General features: G+C 40.0%; 1 long non-coding RNA gene across 1 annotated transcript in view; it reads right to left on the bottom strand.

The window, feature by feature from the left end:
* LOC111740865 overlaps positions 1-6,277 on the bottom strand; it is a 21,303-nt gene that overhangs the window by 3,310 nt on the left and 11,716 nt on the right. The gene's annotated exons all lie outside the window — the stretch shown is intronic.

Raw genomic sequence — 6,277 nt, 5'->3', positions numbered from 1 at the left:
GTGTGATTAAAATACACATAAGAGTTAATGCTCGAATTCTTTTTACTAATTCTATTGTGTGTATATATTATCTATAATATATGTGACATTATATAGAGAGAGATTATGTGTGCACAATCATATCTTCTTGTTCACTTATCAGTCAGTGGACCCTTGGGTGTTTCCATGTCTTGGCTATTATAAATACTGTTGCAATAAACATGGGGTACAGAAATTTCAAGACAGTGATTTCATGCCCTTTGAATATATATACTTGGAAGTGGAATTGCTGGGTCATACGACAGTTCTATTTTTAATTTTTTGTGGAATCCCCACACTGTTTTCCATAGTGGTTGTGTCAATTTACGGTCCCACCAACAATGAACAAGGGTTCCCTTTTTTCCATATCTTCTCCAACACTTATTATCTCTTTTTTTTTTTTTTTTTTCCTGAAAATAGCCATCCTGACAGACGTGCGGCGACACCACGCAGTGGTTTCGATGCGCAAGTCTCCCTGGTGGTTAGTGATGCTGAGCACCACTTCTCATGCCTGTTGGCCATTTGTATATCTTTTTTGGAAAAAAAATATCAATTCAGGTCCCCGGCCAATTTTTAAATCGAATTATTGGGGTTTTTTTTGCATGAGTTCTTTACGTATATTCAATCTTAACTTCGTATCAGATACGCAGTATGCAAACATCATCTCCCATTTCCTAGGTTGCCTTTCCATTTTGTTTTCTTTGCTCTGCAGAAGATTTTTAGTATGCCGTGGTCCCATTTGTTTATTTTTGCTTTTGTTGCTTGTGCTTTTGGTGTCATATCTAAAAAAATTGTTACCAAGACCACTGTTAAGGAGCTTCTTCCCTGTGTTTTCTTCTAGAAATTTTACGGCTTCAGGTCTTCTACTTAAGTCTTTAATCCATTTCAAGTTAACTTTTGTGAGTGTTGTAAGATAAGGGTCCAGTCTCATTCTTTTACTTGTGAATATCCAGTTTTCCCAGTACCATTTATTGAAGGAGACTATCTTTTCTCCACTGAATATTATGGCCCTTTTATCAAATATTAACTGACCATATATGCATGGGTTTATTTCTGGGCTCTCAGTTCTGTTCTATTGGTCTATGTGTCTGCTTTTATGCCAATACCATACTGTTTTGTATACCACAGCTTTGTAATCTGGTTTGAAATCAGGCTGTATGATGCCTCCAGCTTTTTTCTTCTTTGTTAGGATTCCTATGACTATTCACGGCCTTTTGTGCTCCCACGCAAATTTTAGGATTGTTTCCATTTCTATAAAAGATGTCATTGGAATTTTGATAAGAATTGAATTGACTCTACATATGACTTTGGGTAGTATGTTCATTCTGCCCATCATGAACATAGGACATCTTTCCATTTATTTGCGTCTTCTTCAATTTTTCCATCATTGTCTTATAGTTTTCAGTGTGCAGATCTCTCACCTCCTTTAACTTACATTAAACACAGACAGAAAGAGTGATATAATCAAGATTCCAACTTCAGTCCCCTTCACAAGAAGACTGACTAGCAACTGGCCACAGACAAGACATCATTGTGAAAATCCAGAAGCTGGGAGTGAGGTTGAAGCTCTCCCAGGTCCTCAGAAACTGAGAAGAACCACATTAGAAGGGTAAGAGGAGCAGCTGCACAGTGCCACCCCAAGAGGGCCCCCCACCATGGCCTATAGTTTCTCCGGTGGGAATAAAGCCCAAAGTGGACATCCAGCTCCCTGAGCAAAAGCCTTCGCCTTTCATCATTGACTATAATGTTAGCTTGAAGCTAACATAATTATAAATTTTCAAATTTTTCTTCTATTTTTGATTTCTAGTTTCATACCATTGTGGTCAGAAAAGAAACCTGATATGATTTCAATCTTCTTAAATTTGTTAAAACTTGTTTTGTAGTTTAACATATGGTCTATCCTAAAAAATGTTCCGTGTGAACAATTATTTAGCCCACTGGCACTGGCTTCAAGAGCAGAACATCCAAACAATTATTCCTTAGGTGAACATTTATGTGCCTATTAAGTACAAAGGACTAAAGGTGGGCATTGGAAACCCCAAATGAAACTCCATCCTTGGGGCATACACTCCAAGACCCCAAGAAAATACCTGAAAATGCACATAGTACTGAACGCTATATATTCCCTATATATACATGCCTATGATAAAGTTTAATTTATAAATTAGACACAGTAACAGATTAACAACAATACTAATAATAAAATAGAGCAATTATAACAATGCACTGAATTAAAAGTCATGTAAACATGAGAGAGAGAGAGAGAGTCATGATCTCTCTCTCTCTCTCTCTCATAACCAATTGATAACTGAGATGGCTACCATGTGTCTATGTAACGCATGGGGAGTGTATACAGCATGGACACACTTAGACAAGGGGACGATTCACGGCCCAGGCAGAACAGAACAAGACAGCGCAAGACGTTATCGTGCTACTAAGAACAGTGTGCAACTTTAAACTACTGAATTATTTATCCCTGGAATTTCTCATTTAATATTTTTGGACTATGGTTGACTGTGGGTAACTGAAACCATAGATAAGGGGTGGGGGACTACTGTATCATTATTTCTAAGGCGTGCAAGTTATCAGTTTATTGGCTCTGAGCTCCAAATCCACTCTTCTTGGCCCTGCTCTGTGATACTGAAGTTGAACCCAGCAGACATTTCTCCTTTGTCAGGTGGTAGAATTTAAGCTTCGTGAGTAGAGAGCAATAGAATGACCGGGGTAAGGCAATGATGTGAGGAAGACACTTCCATTGCAGGTACTGGTCCCCTATGATTATTCAGCAGGAGAGTTCAGCAGCCACATAGAAGAGCTCCAGCCGTGTCCTTTATATAGAGAGAGATTATGTGTGCACAATCATATCTTCTTGTTCACTTATCAGTCAGTGGACCCTTGGGTGTTCCCATGTCTTGGCTATTATAAATACTGTTGCAATAAACATGGGGTACAGATATTTCAAGACAGTGATTTCATGCCCTTTGAATATATATACTTGGAAGTGGAATTGCTGGGTCACACGACAGTTCTATTTTTAATTTTTTGTGGAATCCCCACACTGTTTTCCATAGTGGTTGTGTCAATTTACGGTCCCACCAACAATGAACAAGGGTTCCCTTTTTTCCATATCTTCTCCAACACTTATTATCTCTTTTTTTTTTTTTTTCCTGAAAATGGCCATCCTGACAGACGTGCGGCGACACCACGCAGTGGTTTCGATGCGCAAGTCTCCCTGGTGGTTAGTGATGCTGAGCACCACTTCTCATGCCTGTTGGCCATTTGTATATCTTTTTTGGAAAAAAATATCAATTCAGGTCCCCGGCCAATTTTTAAATCGAATTATTGGGGGTTTTTTTGCATGAGTTCTTTACGTATATTCGATCTTAACTTCGTATCAGATACGTAGTATGCAAACATCATCTCCCATTTCCTAGGTTGCCTTTCCATTTTGTTTTCTTTGCTCTGCAGAAGATTTTTAGTATGTCATGGTCCCATTTGTTTATTTTTGCTTTTGTTGCTTGTGCTTTTGGTGTCATATCTAAAAAATTGTTACCAAGACCACTGTTAAGGAGCTTCTTCCCTGTGTTTTCTTCTAGAAATTTTACGGCTTCAGGTCTTCTACTTAAGTCTTTAATCCATTTCAAGTTAACTTTTGTGAGTGTTGTAAGATAAGGGTCCAGTCTCATTCTTTTACTTGTGAATATCCAGTTTTCCCAGCACCATTTATTGAAAGAGACTATCTTTTCCCCACTGAATATTATGGCCCTTTTATCACATATTAACTGACCATATATGCATGGGTTTATTTCTGGGCTCTCAGTTCTGTTCTATTGGTCTATGTGTCTGCTTTTATGCCAATACCATACTGTTTTGTATACCACAGCTTTGTAATCTGGTTTGAAATCAGGCTGTATGATGCCTCCAGCTTTTTTCTTCTTTGTTAGGATTCCTATGACTATTCACGGCCTTTTGTGCTCCCACGCAAATTTTAGGATTGTTTCCATTTCTATAAAAGATGTCATTGGAATTTTGATAAGAATTGAATTGACTCTACATATGACTTTGGGTAGTATGTTCATTCTGCCCATCATGAACATAGGACATCTTTCCATTTATTTGCGTCTTCTTCAATTTTTCCATCATTGTCTTATAGTTTTCAGTGTGCAGATCTCTCACCTCCTTTAACTTACATTAAACACAGACAGAAAGAGTGATATAATCAAGATTCCAACTTCAGTCCCCTTCACAAGAAGACTGACTAGCAACTGGCCACAGACAAGACATCATTGTGAAAATCCAGAAGCTGGGAGTGAGGTTGAAGCTCTCCCAGGTCCTCAGAAACTGAGAAGAACCACATTAGAAGGGTAAGAGGAGCAGCTGCACAGTGCCACCCCAAGAGGGCCCCCCACCATGGCCTATAGTTTCTCCGGTGGGAATAAAGCCCAAAGTGGACATCCAGCTCCCTGAGCAAAAGCCTTCGCCTTTCATCATTGACTATAATGTTAGCTTGAAGCTAACATAATTATAAATTTTCAAATTTTTCTTCTATTTTTGATTTCTAGTTTCATACCATTGTGGTCAGAAAAGAAACCTGATATGATTTCAATCTTCTTAAATTTGTTAAAACTTGTTTTGTAGTTTAACATATGGTCTATCCTAAAAAATGTTCCGTGTGAACAATTATTTAGCCCACTGGCACTGGCTTCAAGAGCAGAACATCCAAACAATTATTCCTTAGGTGAACATTTATGTGCCTATTAAGTACAAAGGACTAAAGGTGGGCATTGGAAACCCCAAATGAAACTCCATCCTTGGGGCATACACTCCAAGACCCCAAGAAAATACCTGAAAATGCACATAGTACTGAACGCTATATATTCCCTATATATACATGCCTATGATAAAGTTTAATTTATAAATTAGACACAGTAACAGATTAACAACAATACTAATAATAAAATAGAGCAATTATAACAATGCACTGAATTAAAAGTCATGTAAACATGAGAGAGAGAGAGAGAGTCATGATCTCTCTCTCTCTCTCTCTCATAACCAATTGATAACTGAGATGGCTACCATGTGTCTATGTAACGCATGGGGAGTGTATACAGCATGGACACACTTAGACAAGGGGACGATTCACGGCCCAGGCAGAACAGAACAAGACAGCGCAAGACGTTATCGTGCTACTAAGAACAGTGTGCAACTTTAAACTACTGAATTATTTATCCCTGGAATTTCTCATTTAATATTTTTGGACTATGGTTGACTGTGGGTAACTGAAACCATAGATAAGGGGTGGGGGACTACTGTATCATTATTTCTAAGGCGTGCAAGTTATCAGTTTATTGGCTCTGAGCTCCAAATCCACTCTTCTTGGCCCTGCTCTGTGATACTGAAGTTGAACCCAGCAGACATTTCTCCTTTGTCAGGTGGTAGAATTTAAGCTTCGTGAGTAGAGAGCAATAGAATGACCGGGGTAAGGCAATGATGTGAGGAAGACACTTCCATTGCAGGTCCTGGTCCCCTATGATTATTCAGCAGGAGAGTTCAGCAGCCACATAGAAGAGCTCCAGCCGTGTCCTCGAACTACGTTCTCCTCCAGCAGCCACATCCATCCGACACCCTCCAGCAATGACAAGCCACTTCCACAGGCCAGTATGGTCCACTCACACCCTCCAACGAGAGCCGACCAGTCCTCGAGACCAGTGCCTACCTGCACCCTGGCAACCGTCTTCTCCATCTGAAGGCTGTGGGCACCTACAACAGCCACGCCATCTCCCAAGGAGTTTGAATCGCCCTCTCTTAGTAGCTAACCACCTTCTACCGTTAATAATCCTTTATGTTAAATTTGTCTCGTTCAAATAATGAGTATGGTTTCTGCTCTTTACTGAACGCTGACTGATATATAAAGTTAACAAAAAGGATGAAATTGATGTGGGGGAAGGGCAGGTGGAAAGGGACAGAGACCGAAAAAAAGGCTAAGTCGGGAAACTGCAAGTAGTTCCGTATGACTGGAGGCGGGGCGGACGTGGGACGGGGCTGAGACAGGCAGATTCGGTTATGAAGGCATTTGTTCAAATTAAGAAGTCGCTTTCATTCTGTGAATAACAGGGATCCATGGTGGATTTCAGGCGAGACTCGAGCCAGAATTGCGTTTTGTTTAGGCTCTCCCGGCGCTGGTGTAGGAGAAGGACAGGATGGAGGTAAACCTTGGGAGGGGGGCGAAGCCGCAGCAGAATGCTGTGAGCGACTCCAC

Source organism: Pteropus vampyrus, unplaced genomic scaffold (assembly GCF_000151845.1).
Source record: "Pteropus vampyrus isolate Shadow unplaced genomic scaffold, Pvam_2.0 Scaffold69, whole genome shotgun sequence".
NCBI lineage: Eukaryota > Metazoa > Chordata > Mammalia > Chiroptera > Pteropodidae > Pteropus > Pteropus vampyrus.
The sequence above is the reverse complement of the archived record's forward strand: the minus strand, read 5'-3'. Positions and strand labels throughout refer to the sequence as shown.